The sequence below is a fragment of the Tachypleus tridentatus genome, chromosome 10, assembly GCF_004210375.1.
Source record: "Tachypleus tridentatus isolate NWPU-2018 chromosome 10, ASM421037v1, whole genome shotgun sequence".
NCBI lineage: Eukaryota > Metazoa > Arthropoda > Merostomata > Xiphosura > Limulidae > Tachypleus > Tachypleus tridentatus.
The window spans coordinates 117851571-117874670 of NC_134834.1; the positions used below are offsets into that span (position 1 = coordinate 117851571).

The following is a 23100-nucleotide window of genomic DNA, read 5'->3' on the forward strand; positions in this document are numbered from 1 at the left end:
ATAACAATAAATACAATAAGACTACCTTTGTTTCTCTTTGTGCAGGATGTACTTTACAATCAGACCAAAATCACCATTCTGTTATAAATATTTTACAGGTATCTGACTATTTCCTTAAGATACTGTGTAACATTAGCATGGTTTGGGCCTTTTATTTTTTAGCAATGCAATGAACCTTACCAGAAGATAAAGCATCTAAAATTAGTTGAGTAAAAGTACAAAACTACCAAATAAACACTAACTGTACTTTTTAGAAACAGATGTGAAAACATAAAACTTTAACTGGTCTTTTGTTTTTTTTAGGATATACACATTTGTCTCTTGGACAACCAAGAAATTTCTTTAAAATTGAGCCATGTATTGCCTGGTGGGGATGACAATAGACAACCAATCTTGAAAGAGTCCACCATATACTAGCTGGTGGTTCTGATGCAACTGGAGGATCCAGGGTTATACACATCAAACATCTAAAACTGTGAATGGGTTGAAAAAAAGAAATATCTTGAAGGGAATAAACCTTAATGTCTCCTATGTACAAGCATCCCATCTCATAAACAATCACCAATTTACTACTAGAGGGTAGGACAGCTATCATCAAACCAAAAAAAAAAAAAAAAATTTCAGTGAGAAATCCTATACTCTTGTCAAAAACAGCATACTATCTGTTGTAGTCCAAAGTTCAGTGGAGACAGAGCACACTGGAGTGATGTTGATCTTAAAATATCTGATCTCTCTTTAACACCTGTAAGAAATACCAATCCAACTACAGAAGAAAACACACAAAGTTGAAACACCAAGAACTAAATCAATCAGGGAGACATCAATAGCAACTCCCCAAGTTGAGGTTATCGTGAAATTTCAAAAATGAAATGACAGAGAAAGTTGCATCATTAGCACCCATCTTGTGTTGATAAACAACCCAGATGATCCCACATGTAGTGTTCTACATCCTGGAGAACCATCAGCAAGTATTCTTATTCCTATAGATGACTCTATAACTCCAGTAAAAGAGATCTGCCAATAGTTCTATAGCAACAATCAAAGATAAATAATTATTCATGTTAATCAAAAAGTGAATAGTACCATCATGAGGAAGTTGGAATTACAAAGTAGTTAAACTGGATCTTTATCAATAACTAGTAGCAAGACTATCAAACTGGATGTTTTACAATGACTGGTTGAAATGTAGCAAGAATATCAAACTGGATGTTTTACAATGATTTGATGAAGAGCAGGAAGACTATCAAACTGGATGTTTTACAATGACTGGTTGAAATGTAGCAAGAATATCAAACTGGATGTTTTACAATGATTTGATGAAGAGCAGGAAGACTATCAAACTGGATGTTTTACAATGACTGGTTGAAATGTAGCAAGAATATCAAACTGGATGTTTTACAATGATTTGATGAAGAGCAGGAAGACTATCAAACTGGATGTTTTACAATGACTGGTTGAAATGTAGCAAGAATATCAAATTGAATGTTTTACAATGACCAGACGAAGTGTAGCAAGTCTGCTTTTTAAATGTAGCATGAATAAAAATGTCAAAATTTTCTGTAAGGAAATTCTAGGTGCTGCTAAGGAATCTGTCCCTTGAAACAAGTTAGTGATGCTCATGTGATGGAGAAGAATCATACAGACTTGCATGTGATTGCGTAAAATAAAGCAAGAGCAGATTTTATAAGAGCTAAAATTAAACAAGTTTGAAATAGCTTATATGAAAAGATACATGCATTGTACTTTGAGGAAGACAAGCATAGGCTCTGAAAAATTAAGAAAAATGACCTTTGCATTCCAGATGTACACAAGATATTTTTATTTAAACAAACATTTCATCTTTATGGTTTCTTCAGGGTTAGCTTACATACAACTATGTCATTTATTAAAGTAAGTGTATATAACATATTGTTTCCAAAAAATGAACACTGTATTTGATTCAGTACGTAAGCCATATCTCAACAAATAGAAAATATACAAGGTTCTTATTTTATATTCTAGCTTGTCAATATTAGTAATTTGGGTTCCTAATTCCTATGAAACTGGAGACTGAATAATTTGATATCACAACTTCTTTGTTGAACCAGTGTTGTATTCAACACACCATGTGACTTGCTAAAATCTGTACTTAGGTGTGTTCTTTCAATATTTATTTTTTAATGAAGAAATTAACTCATATGTAATATTAAAGTTTGATTTATAATATACAGTTTTATACAAAACTTATTAACATAAATAGCAGCTCAATAAGATATTGAATCCAAGTCAACAAATGTGATAATATGGTCTTTGATGTGAGAACTGTTGTGATAGGGTAAACATCACTGCATTGTTCATGACCTCTATCAGATTGACAACTGGCAGAGAGTCAAACAATAAACAAGTCCAACTTGTATTCCATGAAATTAAAGTTTCTGCTTTAGGTATATTTATACCTTAACCTAAGTTACATTTCTTCTAATGAATATCTGTGTGTTATACCTTAACCTAAGTTACATTTCTTCTAATGAATATCTGTGTGTTACACCTTAACCTAAGTTACACTTCTTCTAATGAATATTTGTATGTTACACCTAAACCGAAGTTACATTTGTTCTAATGAATATCTGTGTGTTATACCTTAACCTAAGTTGCATTTCTTCTAATGAATATCTGTGTTATACCTTAACCTAAATTGCATTTCTTCTAATGAATATTTGTGTGTTATACCTTAACCTAAGTTACGCACTTCTTCTAATGAATATTTGTATGTTACATTTCTTCTAATGAATATTTGTGTGTTATACCTTAACCTAAATTACATTTCTTCTAATGAATATTTGTGTTTATATCTTAACCTAGCTTACATTTCTTATCACGAATATTTGTGTTTGAAGTATTTTTATATATTACCCTTTCACTACAAGCTCAGTATAAAATACATGGTTTGTTTTCACATGTGCAATCATTATGCATTTGCATTATATATATAATGTTTGATATAGCAAGTTTACCTTCACAAAATTTGGTGGATTTATACTAAAGTTTACAAGTAGTTTGTTCTCAAAAAATTAGATTTTTTAATGAAATATTTTTACCAAAGATTTCTTTCTGAAAATAGTGTCTGTCTCATTTATTGTCTGAGTGGAAAGTGATTTCATGTTATGATTAAATCAAGAACTATTCTTCCTTCGAAAAATCTCAAATATTGTTTGTGTAATCTCTTAAAACCTCCTAATTACATTTCAGATATTTGTTTTCAGTAAGACTTTATATTTTGTTATTTTCTAGTCTAACTATGTGGGGTCTGTCACTTAACCAACCTCATAACCACCATAAAAAAATATAATATAAATTATGATTTTTTCTAGCTAGAATGACTACATATTATAACACAAAAATTCAAATGTTTAGTCTAAGAAGCTTAAGTCACATAATGCTATATATATATTACATTAACCTATCTGTTATACACAGATAACATCACTTGCATTGATGCAGTACACATACACTCAGGTTACATATCAAATAATCTACAACTGACCATTAAACATCCATGTCTTGGTTGTGTTTTAGTGGACTAGTATTTGGTAATATATATAGCCACATTTCAATTATTTTATATGTGTATATATATTATTACCAATTAGAAATGAGTTACTAAACTTATTTTTCTTGAAATATAGAACAATAAATCAAGAGGTAAAGCAAACAGCTATCTTTTCTCACTATGACCATTGTACTTGGTTGTTGATGGGCATGGTTTGCTAAGCCTTTTAAAATTCACATGTATAGGATATGAAACAAATTTTTTTTTATGTTTTATGTATACAGTTGAATAACCAAAAACTCTTAACTATGCTGGTACCATACAATTCCACTACCATTTATTAAGCTTGGTAACTAAGATATACTTAGAGGAGAAAGGTTAGAGTGGATTTGATTGAGATGTTTAAGATTATTATCAATAGTATTAAGATTAATATTGGTTATATAGATCCATCAAACTTTTGCATTTAACAGTGAAAACAAAAGGATAGGAGTCATGTTGGCAGTATAAGGGGCGTTTGGAGTTTAGACAGTGTTACTTGTCAAACAGGGTGGTTGGATTTTGTAATGATCCACCTTCAAGGGTAGTGGAGGCACAAAATTTAACTGAGTTTAAGAAAAGATTGAATAAATAAGCGAGTAGTAAGGAGTGTTTACAGTTGGGAGCTGGAACGGACATACTTTATGGGTTAATATCCTTTTTGTCCCTTACATTTTATGAAATTTGTATAGTGATCATACTTTAATTTCTATGTGTATCAGTAAAATATACTGTACGTTAGTATGATACACAATAATAATAATATGTAATGTTAAAAAATCATACGAAGTAATCATGAAAATAACAATTGACAAGTGAAATGTGCTGTATACAAACTGTGACAGAATCCCTGTTCTGTAGCCAGTTCTCGTATTAGTATGTTAATCAGTAACACTAACATTTTATTTTAAAGAAATTAATTAAAAAAATATGCACATACAAAAATAGCCCACATACCTGTTTTTCTTTTACACCCGAGATAACCGAAATATGTATTTCACAAGTAAAAGTACACAGAAAGATTAATTTACATAAAAATAAAACATATAACTTTACGGTTCATACCATATCTACCTCACTACTAATATACACAAAACAGTTCCAATTCACGACTTTATTACAAAATAAGTACTCTATGAAAATCAAAATCAAATCGGAAATCGGTAAATGGTTTCTTGCTATGTCTTATGTACGTAACGAAACATAAAGTAATATTTTAAATTCATATTTGTTTATTAGCCTGTTAGAGAGACAATATTAAAATATAATTAAATATATAACAATATTTATTAATATATTCTATAGCACTATTTGATTGTCATAACTTTCAAGCAACTTACATATAGTATGCTAAAAATATTATAAAAAATATACACAGTTTAAGGAAATTAGAAAGTTTATAAGTACTAACAACGTTAAACAATAAAATAAATATTTTCGTATCTTAACTTAAGAGCTATTCCAATGTTTATGTAAACTAAATAAAACATGAGTTTTTTAAGAACTTTATATTATGATAGTTAAAACGTTTCAACAACTTAACCAAAGTATTCTCAAACAATTAAAGACACAAAGCTCATACACAGAGAGAATTTACCGTAAAACCTGTCTTAGGCGGAATCGCACAGGTTTTCTGGCTTAGACATAGTGAACATGCATTTCCTTAATAATATATATTTTTAAGCGGAGTGTTATACTTGCCTTACTCAAGTGAATAAGACGTTTTTGAATAAAGTTATTATACTGTTTATGTTATATTTATTAGATTAATAACAAAATAGACATTCAAAATATACACAAGTACACAAAATCTCAATGAAATTTATTTGAAGAAAGTGTCCAATTTCAACTATTTTGTTTTCTTTAATAGGCTGTCTCATGCGGTTAAAAGAGAACGCCAATTCTACAGCATTTTCATGAAGTTCATTTTCCTCCTTCATTTTTGCATACAATTTGATAGCGTTAATATAACTTAACACTTGCAATGAAGTAAGAATTTCTTTTTCCTCACTATCTATTCCATTTTGTTCATCTTCTGAATCTCTCACACTATTACCATCTTGTGATTCTAGTATAGATTTTAAATCAATTTCATCAGTTTCTGTTAAAACATTCTTGTCAACGTTCACAAAACTTTCTGCATTCACAGAATCATCTGCATCAATCAGAGTTTGGATTTCACTAAAATCGTCATAACAAACAACTTCTGCACAATCTCTGCTATTATCAAGAATAAATTCACAGTTTCAAAAGCACTTTATTACGCATTAATCCATTATGGATTTGATTGAATGACTTAAAAATGCAATTGCGTCTAACATGTCAATTTTCATGGTCATTTCAAATGCTCTCTTACAGTCTTCCATGTTTGCAATAATATGCTGAAGCATCAATTTTCTGTATTTCAATTTTATACACTGTATAATTCCATTATCTAGTGGTTGTAGAACTGATGATGTACATGAAGGTAAAAAGACTAAGCAAACATTTGAAAGTTAAACTTTTGAGTGACAAGTTGCATTATCTAGAAAAAAATAGAATATACCTATTTTCTTATTATATTCTTCTGTTTAATTTGTTCAAAAATTCCTCGAACATAGCACTTGTCATCCACGCTTTATTATCCGCTTTCCATTCCACAGGAAGTTGATTCTTCCTTACATTTTTAAAACAGCGCGGATTTTCACTTTCACCCCTTACTCATGGTAACTTTTCCCTAAATTTTAAAATTAGTGAAAATAAGAATTTATTTTTTCGTGAGAATTATTTAAAGAATAGAATTTTGCTCTTTAAAGACAAATATGTTTCTACAAATCATGAATCTAATTTAACTGCAAAAGTAATGACAGCAGAAAAAAGAACAGTGTGTGTGTGTGTGTTGTTTTTCTTATACCAAAGCCACATCGGGCTATCTGCTAAGCCCACCGAGGGTTATCAAATTCCCAATTGTAACATTGTAAATAAATCGCTAGACTTACCGCTGTACTAGCGTGTGGCGAAAAAAAAAAAGAACAGCGTATATTTAACCAATACTTATTGAAACAAAATGTCCGAGAATTTATTAATATTTAAACAAATTATTAATTAAATAAGAATTTAATATGTAATCAAAAACATTTTTTCCGCCTTACTCAGGTTCTAATCCTACTTGTTGATTGATGAGATAGGTGGAAGATAGATTTCTGTCCGCGTTCCGCAGGTTCCGCCATATAGAGGGCCTTTTATAAGAGAAATCTTGAGGTAATGCTGCAAAGTTTTCATATTTCCGGCTTGTACAGGTTTTACTGTATTTTTATTCTTGATAATATGACGTGAGCTGTGTTTTAAAATTAATTATAAATATTATTATTATTCCTGCTCTATGTATTTTATATGCATAAGCGTTTTCGTTAATGACGTTTCTCTTTCTGCAAAAATAAACGCATATTAAAGATTCGTAATTTAACGTTGAGTGCCATAAGCTGTTATCAGCAAGTTCAATAAAGTATTCACTGAGTAAATATCTGTGAGCTGTGAAATATTTGCGGCATTTTAATGCTTTTTGCTTGAAATTTCCTCATTCTATCATTTCAAAGCACACCATTAAGATCTTTTTTTTTTTTTTTTGCAGGCATTACGTGTTAAATCGATAGATCCTAATTTATTTGAAGAAAAAGAAGTCAAACAAACAAACTCGCGTAAACATAACTAAATACAATAAAACTACACGTACAATAAACAACAAAGTAATGGTATTTATAATAGTGTATAAAGTATGAAACCGTTATGAACCTTCAGTGTATGATATGGTTTTACCAACCGAAGCAAAGAAACTCATAGCAAAAGAAGTAGAAAAACCTGGAATAGAAGGAAAAGTAGCTATGAGGTGTTTATAGCAGTCAGTGCAATAAAACGAAAATAAATTATTGGAATTAAAAACCTGGAATAGAAGGAAAAGTAGCTATGAGGTGTTTATAGCAGTCAGTGCAATAAAACGAAAATAAATTATTGGAATTAAAAACCTGGAATAGAAGGAAAAGTAGCTATGAGGTGTTTATAGCAGTCAGTGCAATAAAACGAAAATAAATTATTGCAAAGTAACTGAAAATTTATAGTTAAGGAAACAAAGTGATAACATATAGATTTGAACAAACTGAGCATGCGTATTTTAGACCTAAATAAGTCGATATAGCCTTTAATAATTGTGCTAAGAGTAACCTTATTTTTTCTTAGAGAATTCACATAGGTTATGTACTGTTTGTGTAAAATACATTTCAAATAAAAATTAAAGTTGAAACCGAAAACTGTTGAATACACTATTCTCATTATGACGATGACATTGTGTTGTAGGGTAACTTACTTGTTGCATTAAATAAGTTGCTAATAAAAAAACAGGTAAAGTGAATCTGACTGAAAAAGCTAGCATCTAATTCAGACTCCTCGAACAATGGACCTTTCTAACGATATGAGGTTTGTAGCATTTAGTTGAGAAATTTGCAAGGAAAGTTCTGCACAGACAAATGCCGGTGTAATATTTAATTAGCTGTGAAGTATTCAGCAAGTTGAATGTTAGAAAAGCTAGTTAATGAGTAATGTGTAATTAAATTTAAAGTACGTCTCGCAGTTTTCATTGAAACATTGTATTAGAATGGAAGCTCATATTCGATTGTGTAGTTCATGTATAAAATGAGGTTTTAAAGTGAACCTGACTGTAACACGTTAGTGAAGAAATATATTAATTCATTATTATCATGTGACTTTAAGACTTTTATCAAAAATGCAATAAAAGTCCGATTGAACATGCTGCAGTAGTGTTAACAGAAGTGGGATTATTTCATTGAAAACATAATATATTGGCATAGCAATGCCAAATGGTTAAGGCGTCAGACTCGTAATCTGAGATTCGCGGGTTCAAATCATCGTCATATCAAACATGCTCGTCGCTTTAGTCATTGGGGCGCTTTAACGTTACGATCAATCCCACTATTCGTTGGTAAACTAGTAGCTCAAGAGTTGGCGGTGGGTGATGATGGTTAGCTGCCTTCCATATTGTCTTAGACTGCTATATAGAGACGGCTAGCGCGAAATGCAAATTAAACAAACAAACATAATACATATTTGATTAAATTTCAAATTATGTGATGTTAGCCCAGCCAAGAAGTAGAAATGAAATATATCAGAGATGATGCAACCACTAGAAGACCAAGACGAAAAGGTTTATAGAAATTTTAAACAGAACATAAAGAGTTAAAATAATGTAACTCACAGAAAGAGATAAAATTTAAAAAAATAAACACAAATAAATACAAATGAAAACAAGAGTGATGAACTTCTTGGAGGTGTACACAACAGAGATAAGTTTGGTTTGGTTTGAATTTCGCCCAAAGCTACTCAAGAGCTATCTGAGCCAGCTGTCCCTAATTCAGCAGTGTAAGACAAGAGGGAAGGCAGCTAGTCATCACCGCCCACCGTCAACTCTTGGGATACTCTTTTACCAACGAATCGTGGAATTGAACGTACCATTATAACGCACCCACGGCTGAAAGGACGAGCATATTTGGTGCAACGGGGATTCGAACCCGCGACTCTCAGGTTACGAGTCGAACTCCTTAACTCACGTGACCATGCCAGGCCCAAAAGGAATAAGATTAAAACAGTGATGACAAAGTGAAAGAAACATAACTCACGTGACTCACGTTACCATGACAGGCCCAAAAAGGGATAAGATTGAAGAAGTGATGACAAAGTGAAAGAAACATAAAAATATAATAAAACATTCAGAAAAGAAATTATAGAATGATAAAATTAGTAACATTTTTTTTTCTGTATCCAAAAGGAATTATAATAAAATATGAAACAGGAAAACCTATTTGGCCTACACCAATTACCAGTAATGATGTAAATTTGTTACTACACGAACTTCTGAACTGATATAATCATGTCTGTTCTAGAATTTAGCTGACCGGGTTAAACTAATTATATGATTGAGATACCAACAGATTATCACATTAAAGTACCATGGTAGTAACTAAACTAAACTAACGTGGCAGGGGTTCAGTTTAGAGAGAGAGAAATCAGAAGAATTCTCTCTCCAACTGGGGTGTTCAGGAACTTTGTAGTTCCTCTTCGTCCCCTTTCGTGGATTGTTATTAAGATTAAGTGGTGGTTTTTTTTTATAATTGTTTTAATAAATTAATTATCGTTATTATTCTTGACTTTTTGGGTGGAGGATGTCTCTCTAAATGTTTTGGGTGGAGGCAAAGGCAGCAGTGGAAAGAAAGGCCGGGACCTGTCCCGAAAGGAAGAAGTTGGGCAGATGTGAACATGAATATAATTCATTCAAATCCAGATCAAATCAAACGGCACGATTCAGGATCTGGCAAAAGAGTTGCCTGGGCTGGGATCTAGAAATCCAATGCCTAAAGATTTTGATGTGGGGAAACGGGAGCGCCCCGAGAAAACCCACTTTCACAGGACAGGCGCCGAAAGTTTTGCCTGTCGTGTGCCCTGTACCTGAGAAAAAGGAATTCAAGTTACTAACATGGATCTTATTTATTTAGATTCTTTGTTGAGTGGATTGTGATTCTTGAAATATGTTGTAAGGTGATATGTATTTTGTTGGTGCACTTGATAATTTGTGTAGTGATGCCGTCAGTTTGTTTCTATTTTCTGCTTTTAGATAATATTTGAAAGAAAGTCTGTTATTCTATCTCTTATAGTTGGTAAATTACTAATTTGATGTAGATAATTTGTTGGCGTAAATGATGGTAGGCTGAATGCAGATTTTAATATTCTGTTTTGTTGCACTTGGATTTTTGGAGTGTGTTGTTTGACATATTGTATGTTACTTGACATCCGTACTCTATTAGCCTTGTATATTTGTATAATGGTGTTCGGTGCGCATTTCGATTGTTTACCAGTTATAGTCTTTAGATATGAAATCCTTTTTCTTATTGATGAGTGTATATTGTTTATGTGTTTTTTCCATGTTAGTTTTGTGTCGAAAGTGACGCCAAGGAATGTAATGTTTTTGCTCATGTTAATGGTTGTGTTTCCAAGTGATAGTTTTATTTTTTCTAGATTTTTTCTTTGCTTCTTTAGTTTTCTATAGAAGGTGATTGCTTGTGTTTTTGTTGGATTTAACACGACTCTCCACTTGTTGCTCCATGTTGAGACGTTGTTTAATGATTCTTGTACGCGAGACATGGCCATTACTGGGTTTCTGGAGGTGCTCCAGATTGCGATGTCGTCTGCGTATTGTGAATTGTGTGTGTATGTTAGATTTGGAAAAGGTATGTCACTGACAAAAATTATGTATAGAAGTGGAGAGAGGACTGATCCTTGGGGCACTCCTGCCGTTATATTAAATAATTTGGATATAGTTTTATTGACTTTTACTTGTGCTGTTCTATTGGTTAAGAAATTTGAGATCCATTTGACTATCGTGGGATTTATTTGTAGGTGATTTAGTTTGTATATGATGGCGTTGTGCCAAACGCTGTCGAATGCTTTTTTTTGACGTCTAGGAATACCCCGATGGTTACTTGATTGTTGTTGTAAGCTTTGTAGATTGATTCGGTGAGTCGTGTGAGGTGATCTGTTGTTTGTCTATTTTTTCTGGAGGCATTTGAGATTCTGGAAGGATGTTGTTCGATTCGCAAAAATGGAGGAGACGGTTGGAGATAATTCTCTCCATCAGTTTGCCAAGGCAACTTAACAGACTGATGGGGCGGAAATTATCTGGATTTGTTCTATTAGTTTGTTTCTTGGGGATCGTTGTTATGATGGCTTTTTTCCACGTGTCAGGGTAATACCCAGTCGCTAGTGAAATGTTCATGATGTTTGTGAACCATGGTAGTCATAACAAGCTCAGTTTATAACAATTTCCAAAGTGAATTAGTGTAATGGTGAAAAAAAAATTATAACCTTCAAGCTTATTTAAAGGACAAGCTTTAACAATATCAAATAACTTTCCAGACTAGCTTTGAAAATATTAAATAACCATACAGACTATACTTAATGATATTAAGTAACCTACCAGACTAGCTTTAACAATATCACATAACAGAGCATATTTAACAATATTAAATAACCTTACAGACTAGATTTAACAATATTAACTTTCCAGACTAGTTTTAACAATATTAAATAACCTTAGAGACTATTTATATATTTAAAGACGGCTGGTATGGATAGAGAAGGCACTAATAGAGAAGCAAACTACAATTATCAATATTAACCAGCATTCCAAACTAGCTTTAACAATATTAAGTAAACTTCCAGACTATATAGTATTATATAAACTTCCACTCTAGATTTAAGAATATTAAATAACCTTCTATACGGGATTTAAAAATATTAAGTAACCTTCCAGACAAGCTTAAGCAGTATTAAGTAACCTTCCAGACAAGCTTTAACAATATTAAGTAACCTTCCCGACTATATTTAACAAAATTAAATAGCCTTTCAATTAGATTAAACAATATCAAGTAACTTTGACGACAAGCTTTAACAATATTAAGTAACCTTCCCGACTATATTTAACAAAATTAAATAGCCTTTCAATTAGATTAAACAATATTAAGTAACTTTGACGACAAGCTTTAACAATATTAAGTAACCTTCCAGACTATATTTAACAAAATTAAATAGCCTTTCAATTAGATTAAACAATATTAAGTAACTTTGACGACAAGCTTTAACAATATTAAGTAACCTTCCCGACTATATTTAACAAAATTAAATAGCCTTTCAATTAGATTAAACAATATTAAGTAACTTTGACGACAAGCTTTAACAATATTAAGTAACCTTCCGACTATATTTAACAAAATTAAATAGCCTTTCAATTAGATTAAACAATATTAAGTAACTTTGACGACAAGCTTTAACAATATTAAGTAACCTTCCCGACTATATTTAACAAAATTAAATAGCCTTTCAATTAGATTAAACAATATTAAGTAACTTTGACGACAAGCTTTAACAATATTAAGTAACCTTCCCGACTATATTTAACAAAATTAAATAGCCTTTCAATTAGATTAAACAATATTAAGTAACTTTGACGACAAGCTTTAACAATATTAAGTAACCTTCCCGACTATATTTAACAAAATTAAATAGCCTTTCAATTAGATTAAACAATATTAAGTAACTTTGACGACAAGCTTTAACAATATTAAGTAACCTTCCCGACTATATTTAACAAAATTAAATAGCCTTTCAATTAGATTAAACAATATTAAGTAACTTTGACGACAAGCTTTAACAATATTAAGTAGCCGTCCAGATAAGTTTCAACAATATTAAATAACCTTACAGACTAGATTTAACAATATTAACTTTCCAGACTAGTTTTAACAATATTATGTAGCCATCGAGACTAGTATCAACAATATTAACCTTCCAGACTACCTTTAACAGAATTAACCTATCAGAATAGATTAAACAAAAATAAATAACCTTACACACTAGCTTTAACAGTATTAACCTTCCAGACATGTTTTATTAATATTAAATAACTTTCCAGACTAGATTTAACAATATTAACTAGCATTCCAAACTAGCTTAAAGAATATTAAGTAATCTTACAGACAAGCTTCAACAATATTAAGTAATATTCCTGATTAGGGTTAACAGTACTAACCTTCCAAACTAGCTTTAACAATATTAAGTAGCCTTTCCGACTAACTTCAATAATATAAAGTTGCGTTCTTCTGAAACTTCAACAATATTAAATAACCATTAAGAATAGATTGAACAATATTAATTAACTTTTCATACTAGTTTCAACAATATTAATTAACTTTCCAGCCTAGACTTAACAATATTAAGTAATCTTTCAGACTTGTTTTAACAATATTGAACTTGGAGACTTGCTTTAACACTACTAAATAACGTTATAGCCTGGATATAACAATATTAAGTAACGTTCTAAAAACTTGAACAAATTAAATAACCTTCCAGACTAACTTAAACAATAATAAGTAGCCTTTAAAATTAGCTTTAACAATATTAACCTTGCAGACTAGCTATAATAATATTAAGTAGCTTTACAGACTAGAATTTACAACATTAAATAATCTTCCAAAGTAGCTTTAAAAATATTAATTAACCCTCCATATTATATTTAACAATATTAAATAACCTTCGAGATCACATACAACAATATTAAATAACCTTCCAGACAAGCTTCAACAATATTAAGTATTTTCCAAAAAAGCTTCAAAATATTAATTAACTTTCTATACTAGCGTTAAGAAAATTCACCTTTCCGAGTTACTTAAGAATATTAAGAAACCTCCAGACTAGCGTTAACAATATTAAGTAACCTTCAAGACAAGCTTTAGCAGTATTAAATAGCCTTCCATACTAGCTTTAACAATGCAAGATAAACTTCGAGAATAGCTTCAACAATGTTAACCTTTCAGTAATTTTAACAACAGTAAATAACCTTCCAGAACAGCTTTAACAATATTGAATAACCATTTAAACTACCTTTAAGAATATTAAATGACATCCCAGACCAGATTTAACAATAATAAGTATTCTTTCAGAATAGAATTAACAATATTAACTTTGAAGACTAACTTTAACAATATTAAGTAACCTTCAAGACAAGCGTTAGCAGTATTAAATAGCCTTCCATACTAGCTTTAACAATGCAAGATAAACTTCGAGAATAGCTTCAACAATGTTAACCTTTCAGTAATTTTAACAGCAGTAAATAACCTTCCAGAACAGCTTTAACAATATTGAATAACCATTTAAACTACCTTTAAGAATATTAAATGACATCCCAGACCAGATTTAACAATAATAAGTATTCTTTCAGAATAGATTTAACAATATTAACTTTGAAGACTAACTTTAACAATATTAAATAACCTTCCAGAGAAGAGTAAAAAAAATATTAAGTAACCTTCCATATTATATTTAACAATATTAAATAACCTTCGAGACCACATATAACAATATTAAATAACCTTCCAGACGAGCTTTAACAATATTATTAACTTTACAGACCAGCTTTAGCAGTATTACGTAAGTTCCTCCACTAGATTAAACAATTTTAACCTTTCAGATTAGTTTTAACAATATTATTCAGCCTTTCCAACTAGCTTTAGCAATATTAAGTAGCCTTCCTGCCCCGGCATGGCCAAGCGTGTTAAGGCGTGCAACTCAAAATCTGAGAGTCGCGGGTTCGCATCCACGTCGCGCCAAACATGCTCGCCTTCCCAGCCGTGGGAGCGTTATAATGTGACGGTTAATCCCACTATTTATTGGTAAAAGAGTAGCCCAAGAGTTGGCGGTGGGTGGTGATGACTAGCTGCTTTCCCTCTAGTCTTATACTGCTAAATTAGGGACGGCTAGCACAGATAGCTTTCGAGTAGCTTTGTGCGAAATTCCAAAAAATAAACAAACAAAAAAACAAGTAGCCTTCCATACGAGCTTCAACAATATTAAGTAACATTACAGACTAATGTTAACAATATTAACTTTTCCGACTAGCTCAAACAATATTAAGTATCGTTCCAGTCTAGCCTTTAATATTGTTAACCCTAGTCTGGAATTCTACTTAATATTGTTGATGCTTGTATGGAAGGCCACTTTATATTGCTGAAGCTAGTTGAAAAGACTGAATAATACTGTTAAAACCAATCTGGAAGGTTAATATTGTTTAATCTAGTGGAGAAACTTACTTAATACTGCTAAAGCTAGTCTGTAAAGTTAATTAATATTGTTAAAGCTTTTGAAGAATTCACAATGTTAATAAGTTTTCAACTAGCTTTAACAATATTAAGTAGCCTTCCAGACAAGCTTCAAAAATATTAAGTAATTTCCACACTAGCGTTAACAATATCAACCTACAAAACTAGCTATAACAATAATAACTTTCAACATTAGCTTTAATAATATTAAATAACCTTCCAGACTAGATTTAACAATATTTAATAACCTTCTCGACTACATTTAGCAATATTAAGTAATATCCAATACTAGGTTTGACAATATTAACCTCGGAGACTAGCTTTAACAATATTAAATAACCTTTCAGACTAGATTTAACTAATATTAAGTAATGTTATGACTAGCTTTTATAACATTAAATAACCTTTCAGACTAGTGTTAAGAATGCTAAGTGAACTTCGAAACTACCTTTAACAATATCAACCTTCCAGAATAACATTAAAAATAGTAAATAACCTTCCAGAATAGCTTTAACAATACTAAAGAACCTTGAAGACTAGCTTTAACAATATTAAGTAAACTTCACGACTAGCTTTAACAATATTAACCTCTGAGACTAGCTTCAAGAATATTAAATAACCTTCCCGGCTAGATGTAAAAATATTAACCAACCTTCCGACAAGCTTAAACAATATTAATCTTCAACATAAGCTTTAACATTGTTAAATAACCTACTAGACTAGATATAACAATACTAATTAACCTTCCATAATGAATTATGAACAATATTAAATAGCCTCCCAGACAAGCTTTAACAATATTTAGTAATCTTTCAGACTAGCGTTAAGAATATTAACCATCCAGATTAGTTTCAATGATATTAAGTAACTTTCCATACTAGCGTTAATAATATTGACCTTCCAGACAAGCTTTAAGAATATTGAAAAACCTTCCAGACTAGCTATAACAATATTAGCCTTCAAAGGTAGCTTTAACAATATTAAATAACATTCCGGACAATATTTAACATTATCAAATAATCTTTCAGACTAGCTTTAACAATTTCAAATAACTTTCCAAACAAAATATTAAAGAATTTTCCAGGCGAACTATAACAATATTAACCTTTCGATACTGGATTTAGAAATGTTAAATAACCTTAGAGAGTAATGTTAAATATATCAAGTAGCATTGCACACTACATTTAGCAATATTAAGTAAATATCCAGAGTAGCCTTAACAGTATTAAATAACCTTACAGGCTAGGTTCAAAAGCATTAAAAACCTTCGAGACGAGATTTATCAATATCAAGTAACCTTCCAGTGTAGATTTAACAATATTAAATAACCATCGAGACTAAATTTAACAATATTAAGTAACCTTCGAGACTAGCGTTAACAATATTAACCTTCCAGACTAGCTTTAACAATTTTAAATAACATTCGAGACAAGATTTAACCTATATTAAGTGATTGTCCGACTAGATCTAATAATATTAAATAACCATCCAGAGTAGCTTTAAGAATGCTTTTGTTTGTTTTACTTTCGCGCAAAGCTACAGGAGGTCTGTCTGCGCTAGCCATCTCTAATTTATCAGTGTAAGACTAGAGGGAAGGCAGCCAGTCATCACCAGCCACCGCCAACTCTTGGGCTACTCTTTTACCAACGAATAGTGGGGTTGACTGTCACGTTATAACGCCTCCAAGGCTGAAATGTCGTGCATGTTTGGTGCGACCGGGATTCGAACCCGCGACCCTCAGTTACGAGTCAAACGCCTTAACCCACCTAGCCATGCCAGGCCTTAAGAATGCTAAGTAAACTTCGAAACTACCTTTAAAAATATTAACCTTCCATACTAACCTTAACAATAGTAAATAACCTTCCAGAATAGATTTAACAATACTAAAGAACCTTGCAGACTAGCTTTAACAATATTAACCTCTCAGACTAGCTTCAAAAATATTAAATAACCTTCCAGACTAGATGTAAAAAATATTAAGCAATCTTCCGACTAGCTTTAACAGTATTAAATAACCTTCTAGACTAGATATAATAATATTAATTAACCTTCCATATTGAATTATGAACAATATTAAATAACCTTCCAGACAAGAATTAACAATATTAAGTAATCTTCCAGACTAGCGTTAATAAAATTAACCTTCCAGACTAGCTTTAACAATATTAAGTAACTTTCTGCACTAGCGTTAACAATAGTGACCTTTCAGACAAGCTTTGACAATATTAACAATCAAGAATAGTTTTAAGAATATTGAAAAACCTTCCAGACTGGCTATGAAAATATTAACCTTCAACAGTAACTTTAATAATATTAAATAACTTTGCAGACAATGTTTAACAATATTAAATGACCTTCCAGACAATATCTCACATTATCAAATAACCTTCCAAACAATATCAAATAACCTTCCAGACAAGTTATAATAATATTGATCTTTCGATACTGGGTTTAAAAATATTAAACAACTTTCGAGAGTAACCTTAACAATTATTAAGTAGCCTTGCACAGTAGATTTAACAATTATAAGTAAACTTCCAGAGTAGCCTTAACAGTATTAAATAACCTTCCAGGCTAGGTTATACATTATTGAATAACCTTTGAGACTAAATTTATCAATATTAAGTAACCTTTCACACTAGATTTAACAATATTAAGTAACTTTTCAATCTAGATTAAACAATATTAAATAACCTTCCACACTATATTTAACAATATAAAATAACATTCTATACTACCTTTAACAATATGAAATAACCATCGAGACTAAATTTAACTATATTAAGAAACCTCCAGACTAGCGTTAACAATATTAAGTAACCTTCAAGACTAGCTTTAGCAGTATTAAATAGCCTTCCATACTAGCTTTAAGAATGCAAGATAAACTTCGAGAATAGCTTCAACAATGTTAACCTTTCAGTAATTTTAACAATAGTAAATAACCTTCCAGAATAGCTTTAACAATATTGAAAAGCCATTCAAACTAGCTTTAAAAATATTAAATAACATCCCAGACCAGATTTAACAATAATAAGTATTCTTCCAGAACAGATTTAACAATATTAACCTTGGAGGCTAACTTTAACAATATTAAATAACCTTCCAGAGAAGAGTAAACAAATATTAAGTACACTTCTAGACGAGCTTTAACAATATTAATTAACTTTACAGACTAGCTTTAGCAGTATTAAGTAAGTTCCTCCATTAGATTAAACAATATTAACCTTTCAGATTACTTTTAACAATATTATTCAGCCTTTCCATCTAGCTTTAACAATATTAAGTAGTTTTCCATACGAGCTTCAACAATATTAAGTAACATTCCAGACTAGGGTTACAGTATAGAGGTTAACCATCCAAGATACATCACTTTCTATTATTACACATGATTACCATCCTAGATACATCACATTCTATTTTTACACAAGATCACCAACATAAGAAACATCACTTTCTATTTGCACACAGCATCACTAACCTAGATACACCACTTTCCATTTTTACACAGGATCACCAACCTATATGCATCACTTTCCATTTTTATACAGGATCATGAAATTAGATACATCACTTTCCATTCTTACACAGGATCACCAAACTAGATACGTAACATTCTAGTTTTACACAGGATCACCAAATTAGATACATCACTTTCCATTTTTACACAGGATCACCAAACTAGATACGTAACATTCTAGTTTTACACAGGATCACCAAATTAGATACATCATTTTCCATTTTTACACAGGATCACCAAACTAGATACGTAACATTCTAGTTTTACACAGGATCACCAAATTAGATAATCACTTTCCATTTTTACACAGGATCACCAAACTAGATACGTAACATTCTAGTTTTACACAGGATCACCAAATTAGATACATCATTTTCCATTTTTACACAGGATCACCAAACTAGATACGTAACATTCTAGTTTTACACAGGATCACCAAATTAGATACATCACTTTCCATTTTTACACAGGATCACCAAACTAGATACGTAACATTCTAGTTTTACACAGGATCACCAAATTAGATACATCATTTTCCATTTTTACACAGGATCACCAAACTAGATACGTAACATTCTAGTTTTACACAGGATCACCAAATTAGATAATCACTTTCCATTTTTACACAGGATCACCAAACTAGATACGTAACATTCTAGTTTTACATAGGATCACCAAACTAGATACGTAACATTCTAGTTTTACATAGGATCACCAAACTAGATACATAACATTCTAGTTTTACATAGGATCACCAAACTAGATACGTAACATTCTAGTTTTACACAGGATCACCAAACTAGATACGTAACATTCTAGTTTTACACAGGATCACCAAACTAGATACGTAACATTCTAGTTGTACATAGGATCACCAAACTAGATACGTAACATTCTAGTTTTACACAGGATCACCAAACTAGATACGTAACATTCTAGTTGTACATAGGATCACCAAACTAGATACGTAACATTCTAGTTTTACACAGGATCACCAAATTAGATACATCACTTTCTATTTATACGTAGGATCACCAACCTAGATATAATACTTACTATTTTTAAGCAGGATCACCAACTGCCAATTTTTCACCAAGTTAAGTTAAACAGTTTTTTGTACTCTAAACTATTTGACAACAGAAGTTATGAACATATTTACAATCTACTGATCTTTAGAAAATATTTTTCTTCGATAAAGAGGTACTTGAATACCAATCTTATTTTCTTTTTTCACTAAAAAGTTTCTATATATTTCAGAACTAATCCATATTTACTGGTGTTACTTGAGAGTATTTACTTTAAAGCTATTATAACAGATTCTCCTGGTGACTGACTCTGGAGAGCTGTTCACTAACCGTACGTCAGGCGACAAAGAGCCGGAGATGTGTTTATTCTGTGGCCTCAAGGAAGAAGATAGAACGCACAATAGACCAACTTTTGGTTTTATTTTTGTTTATAAAGACACAAATTAGGAAAGTTTATGGCTGCTTCTTCCTGACAAATACTTGAAATACTGATTGTGTTTTCCAAAGTTTCTGAATGTGGGATTATTAAAACTTGAAAGCGAGAGATACAGGAAGCCGACTAAAAATTATAATATATAATATTAAATCTCTTTTGTTTGATAGAGAATAAAATCCTAGAAAGAAATTGATTACGTTTTGCCAAGGTAAGATTGGCATAAGATGTAACAAGTTATCACCCTTGTAGTTTCAATATTTCACCAGTGTGACTAATATAAAGATTGACTTACAAAGTTGAACGTATCTTGGTGAATAATGCGACATCTGTGAATCAAATGGTTTACTTTTGTGTCCTGTTGCCAAACTATTGGTTTTCGCATTCTAGGGATGTGAAGGTGTTATAAAAGTGACCGTTCAATCGTAAATATTTGATGTTAGTAAGGTTTGAGTGTAAGTGCTATCGATCAGATAGTTGTCTCTCAGTTCAAAATCTGAGATGCCAATAGCATATAATGAATCAGTTCTAAGACTTCTGTTATAGGTACCAGTACAGAGGCAGTGAGCTTCACTGAGGTGTGTACTAAGTATGAATAGTGATCTACCCCACGAACAAGTCATTTCTCCTGACCTTATACCCATGTTGCGAAAAACGTGTTCAAAGAAAGACGTATCTCTTGTCGTAATAAAAATGGACAAAACAGAAGAGCAATGTTTTTACGTCAAGTTGTGTGAAGAATGGCACAGAAATCATCTTAATGTTAAGAACTGCCTTTGGTGATGACTGCTTAAGTATGGCTGTCGCTTATCACTGGATAAAACGCTTCCAAGATGGCCGGGAATCGGTTAAAGGTGGCCCACGTTCTGGGCGACCGTAAAGATCGTTCACTGACGAAACGGTCGCTAAGATTAAAGAGAAAGTTTGATGTGATGGACGATTAACTATCTGTGAAATTACTGGTGAACTGGACACTTCCTTCAGAACGTGTCAGGCGATTTGAACTAGAAAACCCTGCATGCGTCTAGTGTCTGCAAAATTTGTTCCAAGGCTGTTGACGGATGACCAAACGTTTCACCTGTTGACAGATGACCAAACGTTTCACCTGTTGACAGATGACCAAACGTTTCACCTGTTGATGGATGACCAAACGTTTCACCTGTTGACAGATGACCAAACGTTTCACCTGTTGACAGATGACCAAACGTTTCACCTGTTGATGGATGACCAAACGTTTCACCTGTTGACAGATGACCAAACGTTTCACCTGTTGACGGATGACCAATCGTTTCATCTGTTGACGGATGACCAAACGTTTCACCTGTTGACGGATGACCAAACGTTTCACCTGTTGACGGATGACCAAACGTTTCACCTGTTGACGGATGACCAATCGTTTCACCTGTTGACGGATGACCAAACGTTTCACCGTCAAATGTGCGAGAATCTGAAAGGAGGCTAGAAATTGATCCTAGTTTCGTCAACGTCATTATTACTAGTGATAAGTCACAGGTATATAGTCATCCCAGTGGAAGTCTCCATCACCACCACGTCCGAAAAGAACACTGCAGTCTCGATTAAATATGAACACAATGTTGATCATGTTTTTTAATGTTGGAGGTATTCATCATGAAGTCGTTCCTCATGGCCAAACAGTTAACCATGTCTTTTATAAAAAGGTCGCAATTAGCTTGAGGGAGAAAGTTAGAAGAAACCGCCGTAAGCTGTGGGAGAATGGTTACTGGTTTCTTCATAATAACAACACGAACTGCTGTGGCTGTTAAAGAATTTTTGGCAGAAAGAAACATTCCTTTGATACCAAACATCCCTGTATTTTCCCGATCTTGATAAAAAGAAACATTCCTTTGATACCACACATCCCTGTATTTTCCCGATCTTGATAAAAAGAAACATTCCTTTGATACCACACATCCCTGTAACATTCCTTTGATACCACACATCCCTGTATTTTCCCGATCTTGCTCCGTGTGATTTGTTCTGTTCCCCAAAATCAAAATTAATTGAAAGGAAAAATATTTGATGACATCCATAATAATGTGGAAGTAGAACATGGTTACATAACAGTTGAAGACTTCCAGCATTACTTCTGGAAATGGTAGGAACGTTGGAACAAGTGTGTGTCAGCTGGAGGAGATTAGTATGAAGGTGATAACATATAATACTGATGTATGTACATTATTCTTCGGAATGAAAGTGAGGTCTTAGGACTTTTTTATTACATGTCGTATGTGTAGTTCGAAAAGAATATTCGAAACAAACAAAGATAACTCAGAAACATATGTCTAGTAAACAGAAATGTGTGGTATCTGTGGCTAACATATGTCTAGTAAACAGAAATGTGTGGTATCTGTGGCCAACATATGTCTAGTAAACAGAAATGTGTGGTATCTGTGGCCAACATATGTCTAGTAAACAGAAATGTGTGGTATCTGTGGCTAACATATGTCTAGTAAACAGAAATGTTTGAGTGATGTCGAGAAAACCCACTTGTAGAGAAACATATTTCTGTAAAACCGGTTCGTTTGGGCTGAGAAAATATTCATGTAGAGGAGCGAACAACGTTTCGACCTTCTTCGGTCATCGTCAGGTTCACAAAGTTTTAATCAATGCACAAACATTATCAAAAATTTACAGAAAAAACTACTTAAAGCCATGTTGAACACGAAATACAACGAACTACATGACTTACAAAAACAAAATATGAACCTTGACTATCAACTGGCATGCTGTATGTGTTTGTGTTTTCTTATAGCAAAGCCACATCGGGCTACCTGCTGAGCCCACCGAGGGGAGGCATGCTGCATTAAACCAGAGATTTACAGACTTATACAACAAAACATAAA

At 32.1% G+C, this 23100-nt stretch overlaps 1 pseudogene across 1 annotated transcript in view; it reads right to left on the reverse strand.

The window, feature by feature from the left end:
• LOC143230162 (uncharacterized) overlaps positions 1-4725 on the reverse strand; it is a 28274-nt pseudogene extending 23549 nt beyond the window's left edge. Inside the window, exon 1 of the transcript XR_013016269.1 lies at positions 4526-4725. The product of XR_013016269.1 is annotated as an uncharacterized LOC143230162 (transcript). The remainder of the gene's footprint in view (positions 1-4525) is intronic.
• Between the last annotated feature and the right edge of the window lie 18375 nt (positions 4726-23100).